The sequence below is a fragment of the Saccostrea cucullata genome, unplaced genomic scaffold, assembly GCF_032062105.1.
Source record: "Saccostrea cucullata isolate Sc308-1 unplaced genomic scaffold, CSIRO_AGI_Scuc_v1 ctg5052, whole genome shotgun sequence".
NCBI lineage: Eukaryota > Metazoa > Mollusca > Bivalvia > Ostreida > Ostreidae > Saccostrea > Saccostrea cuccullata.
Genome location: NW_026930335.1, coordinates 3691 through 15000, shown reverse-complemented (window position 1 = coordinate 15000; position 11310 = coordinate 3691). Strand labels below are relative to the sequence as shown.

The following is an 11310-nucleotide window of genomic DNA, read 5'->3' as shown; positions in this document are numbered from 1 at the left end:
GTTATTGCCAAGGTTAAAGTTAAATTGGGTTCAACTCTAAGGTCTAGGTCAAAAATAATTATACCTGTTGAAAGTTCACAATGATTATACATGTTAGAGCATGAAAGTCTTAGCACCACCTGTTCAAAACTTAGGCCAAGTTTAAGGTATTTTTCTTGTAAAAGTGGGTCAAACTCCAAGGTCAAGAGATCAAGAGGTCAAAATTGGTGGTACCCATTAAAAGGTTTTGCCAAAAGAAATTTACCTGTGAAATATTGAAGCCATATGTATAGCCCAATCCACTTAAAACTTATGGGCAAGGTTAAAGTTTCTGTGGACAAACATACATAAACATAGGAAACAAAATATGTATATATAGTCAAATGAAAAATTTTTCTACTATTATGGAGTCATAAGATCAATTGTCATTTCAGGTACAGGGAGTCAGTGGCTAGGGAGATCAGACACCCCCCCCCCCTGGAATTAGCAGTTATTAAAATAAGACTATGTACTGTAGAGAATAAAAATGACTTTGGACATCCTCCCCCTTAGAAAACAGGGACTCCACCATCATTGTTTTTATCATTATTTTTTATTTGCTTCTCAGGAAATCTTGGGCTGATTTTTTTGACTGAGGTGTGACACCCCCCCTCCCCCTTTTCTGAAAAAAAATTCTGGATCTGCGCCTGTATATACTGAATGTCCGCAACGGGAGATAACTTGAAAATGTGAAATTTGTCGACTATGGCATGCGATGATCTTTGACCCTTTTTGAACTTCAACCTAACCATTTGCATTTATTTATTTTTTTGCAATCTATACTAAATCTTGTACTTACCGAATGTCATAGGTCGTGATAACGAATTCATGAAATATAATCCATATAATCCAATTAAAACACAAATGTGAATGTAGAAAATAAGATGTTCACACGTAAAACTGTTTAGTACAAGAACAAATTTCAAACTATCATAATAAACTATGTTTTAACATAACTTTGCCATCTAGGTCTATTTTTAAAAAATGTGAGAGTGAGAGAGTGTGTGTGTGGGGGGGGGGGGGGGAGGGAGGGGGGAGAGAGAGAGACAGGCATTGACAAATTAATCGGGTTGTATTTTCAATGGGTTTTTTTCCCGACCAAGTACTAAAATCAGTTTGCACATTTTGATAAATTCATCAAAAACGCTTTGTACTAAAATAATATTTTATGTCGTTGAGAAAGTAAATTTAAAAAGTTCCAAATTATGGGCAAAATATTTATCTGAATCTAATTAAGTAATTTACTTCAATCATTAATTAAATTCTGTTATTTCAGACTGGTAATGAATTAAGTATTCAAAATACATATGTGAGGCTCATAGATCATATGGTCACCTGAAAATTTTATGCTCAAGTTGACGAATACATGTACGGTGATAATTATAGAATTATTTTGACCTCTTCCTTGGAAAGTCCAATATGAAGGAGTGTGTATTTAGAGGCAAACACCATAGTGCGGGTATTACTGTTTCATGACAGCATCTAGTTTGGTTTTATCGACATGTTGTCAACGCAGTTATGATAAGGCTGTCCGAAGGCTTAAAATGTCTTAAAAATATATATTTTATTTTGAGCTAGATTTTAATTTCAATATGTGATCCTTATTTGAAATTGCTGTCAACTTGATATAACAGTTTAATCAGGTATTATAATAAAGCATTTCTGTGATGTCAGTTGACTGTGTTGATCACGTGACAGACATTTTTGAAATTCTAAAATGTTGCACAAAATCGCTTCAGCACAAGTACAAAACAAAATTATTGTACAAAGTTTGTTACATAGAACGTTTCATCGTGATCCCTTGTACATAAAAAGTGCTGGGAGCAGTTTTGATTTTTACTTCTTAAGAAAATATTTTACGATAAATTAAAATTACCAACGTAAGAAGGGGTAATTTCCACTCTTTATCGCGATTTATACAACAACGGATAAACTACATACGATCCCCCAGCAAAATTCAGTTAGAAGACATACTTCTCTTTTAGGTTCACGCAGTATATCTTCAATTTATCCCTGTCTTTCACTTGTGCCAGTCCAATATAAACACGATTCATTAATTCTAACTCTGTCTATGGAAGTGTAAGGGGAGCGTTTCAAACATAATTGTTTGCTATTGCTTGAATATGTGCATATCGGGCAAGCAAAAGGAAAGGAGTAATTTGAATATGAAATGTTAAAAATTATAACAGCACACACGAGCTTAAAAACAACCCTTACTCTTGAATTAAACACAAGTCCCCATAATAAATCTACATGCCGTGTATTAATTATGACACTTTCCCTGTCATGTCAGCTCAAGTATGCAGTGACTTGACGTCATATTCTATTATGACGTCATATCTTGGTAATTCAGAGAAGTTACTACAGATTGAACTGTTTGATATTTTACGGGCAGCCTTATCCTAGCTGCGAATCCAAGTTTCCTCCATAAGTGTGGAACGTAAGATAAATAATCTTATACGAAAGATTGACATACATGCAGGGAGTTCCCTAAATCGTAACTTATGTAGATAACCTACTTTTTATGTTATTCCGACATTGTAAACCCTAGTATGATCCTCCAACTGACATAACTCCAATTCCCGCGAATCTGGCATTGTTTTTAAATGCATCGAGATCGCTTAGCACAATAAACTTCCGGTGCAGGTAATTGCGGGAAAGGGGAGCGGATCGTACGTCATTTCACTAGCAACGTAATACGATATAAACAGCTGTCAGCTGTCATCTGCAGCTTTTTACTCATTACCTCAATCTGACGATGACAGCTAGGGAAAAAATAATGGAAACCAAAAGCAGTTGGGTAATTAATTAATTAATTAGATTAATTTATTAATATTGGGAACTGATGCCTGTGGTTATTTAAATTTATTTTTTTTTTATTATTGAAAAGAAATATTTTTGGGTATTCCCACATTTGGGAAAAACTTTATATGGGATATTAAAATCCCATTCTTATTGATATTAAAATCCCATTCTTATTGATTTATTGGAAAGATTTGCTTTTATAATTTATTACCGCCCAATAACCCATCCTTGACAAATTAATTTATTTTAACGAAGTTTTATATAAAAAAGTTATTTGGTATTATAATTTCTATCTGATATACAGATTTGGGAGACCCACAGTTACTTTAACCCAAAACATAGTGAAAAGGGTAAAAACGTAACATTGGTGTCAGAAGTGGTATAATTGTGAATATTAAAATCCCATACTTTGATTGGATAGAAATTAAAAACAAATATTTTAAGATTCATAATTTTTTTTTACCCAATTTGAACATTTTTTTGTAAAAGATAAAAAAAAATGTCCCAAAATAACAGCAACTTAGAAGACTTTGGAGAAATAGTTTTTAATCCCAGATCTTGTTTGGGATCACCCAGGTTATCCAGAGATGACCATGTTCTATCTTTCCCCTAAACAAGCATCAGTGACCCATCAGTCTGAAAACATAAATGAGCAATTGTTAAATGCAATGCATAATATGACAAAAGAATTTTTATGCATTAGACATGAAGTTGGGCAACAAAAAAGTGAAGTGAGAGATGAATCCCAAAGATTGTGGTTAGAAATAATCAAACTCAAACAAAAAGATGAAATAAATAGAAAAACCACTTCCCAATCTATGAATGGGTATGGGGAATCTATTGTTCATCCAGATATGGGTATGCTCTGTGGAGCTAACAAAGGAAATTTCAGCCCCGTAACTACCCATGGGAACTCAGAACGTATAGATCAAAATGAAAATACTTGTGTTTTTACAAGGCTAGCTAATGTGGCACCTGCATCCAAATCTCCCATTAGCATAAAACCTCAAACTTTTGATGGGAGAGATGACTTTGACGAATACTTGCTACACTCCATAATTGGGACCATCAAACAAAATCTCTATGCCTTGCAAGTAGCTTGACAGGTGGGGCTAGAGCAGTATTGACAGAGTTAAACGAATCCCAACGACATGATTTTGATTCATTAGTAAGGGCTTTCAATACCCGTTATGGATCTGTAGAACGGTCAGAAATGCACCGTGCTCAATAAAAGGGCTTGATAAGGGGAAACTATGAATTTATTCCCGAACTATCCCAATCAGTAAGTAAACTGACAAGAAGGGCATATTCAACAGCAGACCCAACTAGGACAAATGACTTGGCTCTGGATCACTTAATCAATGCTCTTACAGATTCTGACATGCGCCTGAGACCAAAAGATATTAAATAAATAAAGCCGAAATATTGGCAATCAGGTTCGAAACCCACAAACTTGCTGACGCCCAAAGTGCTTAATCAATTAACAATGTAAAAGTTACCCCAGAAAAAGAATCAGATATTGTTGGGGCTATTAAGAAAGCTATAGGAAATGACTTGCAAGATCTTACCAAAGAGATTCAAAATTTTGTGAAGTTCAATCAGGGGCAAGAACCATATTTCAATAATTCCCAAAATCTACCTTCCTATATTGGAAATAGACCCAATCATAGACGGGATAACAATGACAATCGTTCACGACAAAATTTCACCCACAATAGGAATCCAACAAACTACCACACGTCGGGTTCGGGGGTCGGAAGTCGACAGAGATATGGGGCAGACCCCAGGCAACGACATTAGAAAATAAAACAAAATTAAGTAAAGAGACTAGTTCAGTCAGACTCAATGAAAAATTTGAAACTGAAAACGAGACTCAAACTCCATTAAAGAATAATTCAAAGGAAATTATGATGAACGACATTATGAAAGTTAAAAATGATGAAATGTATGTAGTAGGGAAAATAGAAATCAAAGTGATACCCATGTTAGTGGATACTGGGGCTAGTGTGAGCGTACAGGTAAAAATCTCACCAGAGGATAAACCCAAAACTGCATTTTCAATTCCGGGGGGTGGTCATTGGCAATTCCTAAACATGCCGTTTGCGCTTTGCAACGGCTGAGGCCACATTTGAAAGACTTATGGAAAAGGTTTTATCTATCTTGTCATGGAAAATTTGCTTAGTATATCTAGACGATATCATTATTTTTTTCAAAACTTTTGAAGAGCACATTGACAACTTGAGACAAGTTTTCACCCGACTAAAATAAGCTAACTTAAAAATGAGTCCAAAGAAATGTATATTTTTACAAAAGGAAGTTTCATTCCTTGGAAATATTGTAAATGAATATGGGATATCTACTGACCCATCAAAGATTGACACAGTTAAAAACTGGTCTAGTCCCAAAAATGTTAGGGAAGTGAGAAGTTTCCTATGACTTTGTTCCTATTAAAGGAAATTTGTACATAAATTTGCAGATATTGCCAAACCGTTGCATAAGTTGACAGAATCCCAAAAAAATTCTTATAGGAACCCAATTGTCAAGAGGCATTCGACACATTTAAGAAAGCTCTTATTAGCACTGACATCTTAGCATTCCAAAAGAATGAAGGCCTGTTCATCCTTGACACAGACGCCTCCAAAACGGTTTTAGGGGCAGTCCTTTCCTAAGAACAAGATGGGGTTGTCAAGGTCATAAGCTACTTTAGTAAAACTTTTAGTGCAATTGAACGACGCTACTGTGTCACGAGAAGAGAACTATTAGCTTTTGTCAAATCAATAAAACATTTCCATCACTATTTATATGGAAAACCTTTCAGAGTGAGAACTTACAATGGCTCACTCACATGGCTTTTGAACTTTAAAAACCCAGAAGGTCAGCTAGCCCGATGTTTCGAATTACTGTCTTCATATGACTTTAAGATTGAACATCGAGCAGGTCGATCACATAGCAGTGCGGATGCCCTATCCCGTAGATCTTGTGTCGATCAAAATTGCAAACATTGCATGAGAGCTGAAACAAAATATGGGTCAGAAATAATTGACTAAGTTAGTACTTAACAAGTTAGAACCATACCTGAATCATGCCAGGTTGTCACTCGCTCTGGAAATCATGAAACTACTTTACCATCTACTTCTCAAGATCCTATAAAAGAATTATCACTTCAAAATAAGAGTTTAGAACAGATACAAGAGAATGACCCAGGTATTAAAAAGGTTATAGAATGGGTAAAATTCCAGAATATACCTAACTGGGAAACTATATCAAATTTGAGTGAAATATGCACATATTACTGTGTTAGCTTCGATTCCCTCAAATGGCAAGATAACATTCATTATCATAAATGGGAACACGTTACCCAAAAATTGCAAGTAATTTTTCCCAGTTCATTTGCTAAAGAAGTTTTGGAAGAAATCCACAATGGCATCACTGGGGACATCTGGGTTACAAAAAGACATTATCAAAAGCTCGAGACAAATATTTTTGGTACAAAATGTCTCATGACATTCGACATTACTGTCAAACTTGTGACATTTGTGCTTCAAGAAAATCTCCCAATAAGTTGCCAAAAACTCCCTTACAAATTTATAATGATGGGGTACCAATGGAACGCTGGGCATTAGACATATTGGGACCACTACCCATTACCCATAAGAAAAACTCATATCTGCTAGTTATAGGAGACTACTTTACAAAATGGGTTGAAGCAATCCCTATGAAAAATAAAAAGGCTACTACAACATCCCAGAAGTTATTGGAATATATAATACCTATCTTTGGAGATCCAATGCAATTACACTCTGATTAAGGTAAGATGTTTGAGTCTACTATATATATTCCAAGAATTGTGTAAACTACTGGGAATAGAGAAGACCCGAACTTCACCTTACAGACCCCAATCTGAACGGGATGATTGAAAGGGCTAATAGTACAATTGAAAATATGTTGTCAGCTTTTGTTGATAAAGATCAGAAAAATTGGGATGAGTTAGTACCTTTACTTTTGTTGACGTATAAATCCTCAGTACATGAATCCAGAGGGGTGAGCTCAAATGAAATGTTCTTTGGTCGACAAGTTGCACTCCCTATTGACTTGGTACTTTGGAGACCTGACCCTGAAAGAAGCAACATTTCGGAATATATACAAAATTGATCGGAGAAAATGAACAAAATTTACAATTTTGCCAAGGAAAATATTAAATTAAATTCCCAGATGATGATAAGAGAGTATTATAAAAAAAATCCAACACAATCCCTATAAAATAGGCGATGCAGTAGGGGTACACTTTCCGAACCAAAATCTGGGTTTAAAACGAAAGCTATCCAGGCATTGGGCAGGACCATTTAGAATCAAGAGAAAATTAATGACGTTCTCTACAAAATTCAAAAGCACCCTAGACATAAAGGGGATGTAATTCACCATAATAGATTAAAAATCTACAATGGAATAAATATTCCCAAATGGTTTCAAGCATAAAAACTCTACACTTTGGTGTATATATACGTCTAATACAGTATACATACAGTATATAGATTGACATATTGTTCAAAATTTGATTGACATATAATTCAAATTTTGATTGACATGATTTTACTGTTATTATATTATTATTGCACATTTTATTACTATGACATGGTTCCAAGGGAACTAAAAAAAAAATTTATTTTTACAGATCCAGCGCTTCAAATGCCTTCTTTGGAATGGAAGGGAATTTACAAATCAGATACATGCTGAACGCCACTTGACTGCCACCCATTCCGGGTTTGGGTACCTATGCGTTATGTGTCATTACATGTTGGGTCGCAAAGACCAAAACACGGGTGTAAGGGATACAACCTCCAACTTCTCAAGAGATCGAACATGAAGTATGGGGAAGAGGAACGCAAAGAATTTGCTGAATTCCAGAGGAAGAGATCGATCAACTCTTGTTGAGGCTTTCATGAAAGAAGTCATTCCCAACTTCAATCCCACCTCAGGAGCAAAAAGAACAATCTATATGGACACAGTGGTACTCACAAAGAAACAAGAAGTAAACAAAAAAAGCGACAATGACCAGAGAATTCCAGCTCCTGGTCCAGTACCAAGTCCTAAACCTGTGGAACAGCCCCAGTCTCAGGCACAACCAACCGTATCCGCTACTTCTAATCCAAAGGCAAAGAAAACTTACAAATCCAAGTCAGTCGTATCTTCGGTATCATCATCATCATCATCTTCAACCTCAAATGCAGACTCTAGTTCCTAATCTACAAAGAAATCAGAAAATCCCATCAAAGATGTCCTTTCAATAAATGCCTCAGAAGAAGAAAGTTATGAAATTCAGGAATCTAAAGAAGTACCTACATATTCACAGACTAACCAAATGAAAATTAAACTTAACATACTCAAAGAACAACAAGTTGGCCGTGTAATACTGAATGTGGGGGAAGAAAATTTGAAACCAGCAGACGGACACTTGCCAGCGACCCATCCTCATTATTGGCAGCAATGACTAAACCAAATTCACCAATCAAACCATCCAACGATACCTACTTTATAGACGAAAATCCTTGTTACTTTGATTTCGTGCTTGACTATCTAAAGTCACCCGGAGCGTTTCCTAATATCCCACCATCCGACTTCACAGTGTTGCGTCAGCTTTACGTGGAGGGAAAATTTTATAGTCTATCTGGGTTAGTATTAACAGTTGAGAAGAAGGGACAGTCAGAGCCTCTGTGGAAAGAAAACTAATGGGATAGATGTACACTGTTATATATTCTGAGTTGTGATAGATAAACACTGTGATATATTCTGAGTTGTGATAGAAAAAAACACAGTGATATATTCCAAGTTGTGATAGATAAACACTGTGCTATATTCTAAGATGTGATAGATATGCACTGTGATATATTCCAAGTTGTGATAAATTTTCAATATGATAATCTGAGTTGTGGTGTATTAGTAATTTTCATTTATGTTTCTTATTGTTTGAATATGATATAATTGTTATAATTGTTATTTGATATGTAAATAATGTTTTATTGTAAAATATGTACTGAATATTTATTATCAACATGACAAACTAATGAAAATATACTTACCTTTGACATCAGTGATTTCTCTTCCTTTCAATGGTTTGACATAGTTCCCATTCGAGGACGAATGCCTATTAGGAAGGGGGGAGGCAGTGTTACGATTTATGATTTTAATATTTTATATTTTAATGTCATTTGGTTTTATCGACATGTTGTCAATCCTAGTTTCCTCCATAGGTATGGAACGTAGGTTGACAAATAATCTTATACAGTACCCGCATCGTTATTCTTTACAGGATACACGATACGATAGGAAACACGCACGATACGATAGGATACACGCATAAAACGATAGGATACACGCACGATACGATAGGATACACGCACGATAGGACACGATAGAATTGTAAAGAATAACGATGCGGGTACTGTACCAAAGATTGACGCACATACAGGCAGTTCCCTAAATCGTTACTTATGTAAATAACCTACTTTTAATGTTATTCCGACATTTTAAACCCTAGTATGATCCTCCATCTGCCATAACTCCAATTCCCGCGAATCTTGCATTGTCTTTAAATAAATCGAAATCGTAAGATCTATCTATAGTAGTTTTCACAGTTTTCTCAGTATGCATGACCGTGAAGCCGAGCATGCGTATTCAAGGAATTTGGACTAACGTAGTTGCTAGCGCTCGAGAGTGCTAGCAATAAACAGCTGTCAGCTGTCACCTGCAGCTGTTTGCTCATTACCTCAATCTGACGAGAACAGCTAGGGAAAAAAATAATGGAAACCCAAAGCAGTTGGGTAATTAATTAATTAATTTATTAATATTGGGAACTGATGCCTGTGGTTATTTAAATTTATTTTAATAGTTTATTATTGAAAAGAAATATTTTTGGGTATTCCCACATTTAAGGAAAAACTTCATATGGGATATTATTATCCTATTTTTATTGATTTATTGGAAAGATTTGCTTTTATAATTTATTACCGCTCAATAATCAATCATTGACAAATAAACTTATTTTAATTAGGTTTTATATAAAAAGTTATTTGGTATTATAAGAAGAAGGTATGGTTTCCATACAAATTTTGCCCTGTGATTTTCTAAAAAATGAAACTGGTGTAAAAGTTGAAAACTAATGCTTTTTAAATAATTGAAATTCAAAGCAGAAAAATCATACAAGTCATTTTTCTCACATGTGTTTTTAAATGCTAATTATGACGTTATAAACATGTGCATTTTCCCGTATTTTCTAAAAAAAAAGTTGCAGAAGACACAAATTTTCAATTGAATTTTCTTTCAGATAACATTGTCCACAGGCATCGCCCACAAAGATCTTGAGATATGTGATTTGTTATTGAATTTTGCACAAAATATCAAAAAATTAACGTGGGCGACGGCTGTGGACACTGTTTTCTAAAGGAAAATCACCCTTTGAAATGTGCCAGTTTGAGTCTTTTTCTGTTGAAAATAGAGAAATGCTTCACATTAATGACGTCATATTTGCAGAATGGTAAACTTTCATGCCATATTCTTTCCTGATTTATAAAAGTCATTTATTTAACTAATATTTAAGCCAGTTTCATAACTTTTTGATGTCATTACATTTTTAGGGCGCAATAAAGCTAAAACCATACCTTCTTCTTTCTATCTGATATACAGACTTGGGAGACCCACAGTTGCTATAACCCAAAACATAGCAAAAAGGGTCAAAAACGTATCATAGACATGACTGTCAAAACATGGCTGAAATATTGCAGCAATAAACAATGAATTAATAGGTATGGCTCCAAAAAGGGGCAGCAAACTAAAATGCTACACTGTAGCTTTTCAAACATTTAGCAAGATGTAAACTTGTAGTGTTCGTTAAATATTTTTGTATTAACTTTAAATTCATATATATTTTTCGTATTCAAATATTTCATGAAAGTCATGGTTTTGAAAAGTGTGGGAAATGTTTTCGCCTTTTTGCAAACTGTTGACGAAAAAATTAAGATGCTTAAGTTAGAGGTAAACCCAGTTAAAAGTTCAATTGAGATTTTCTGATTATCCATAGTTCTGTATCTAACTCTCTGCCCTTCTGCACACTTAAAACTTTTCTAAAGAATCACCTCAACAGTGTACAATTTTATCTAAAGTTGCCACAAAAAGTCCGTTGGTACTGGGATAATTCATTGCTCATATGAAGGGCATACACAAATTCAAGAGGGATTTTGCCCTTGTTGGATGAGTACGCAACATGTAAGTCTTGTTCATGCAATTGTGAACTTCATCTATCTTCAAAATACCAAGGGGAAGAGAACGTTTTCAAAGAATGGATGCATTTTAACTTGACCAGCAATATACCCAAGTCTAATCCCTACACAAAAACCCTGGTATTTGTAAGAAAAAAAATATTTCCAACATTGAATGACTGAAAAATAAAAAAAAATGTGATCGTGGGTACATAAATAACTACCATTGATCCGA

The 11310-nt window shown here is 34.8% G+C and overlaps 1 long non-coding RNA gene across 1 annotated transcript; it reads right to left on the bottom strand.

Moving 5' to 3' along the window:
* Positions 1–6883: 6883 nt before the first annotated feature.
* On the bottom strand, positions 6884–8980 carry LOC134283774 (uncharacterized). Its single transcript, XR_009995558.1, has 3 exons — positions 8901–8980; positions 7991–8066; positions 6884–6937 (listed from the first exon to the last, which is right to left on the bottom strand). It is a non-coding gene; the product is annotated as an uncharacterized LOC134283774 (long non-coding RNA).
* Between the last annotated feature and the right edge of the window lie 2330 nt (positions 8981–11310).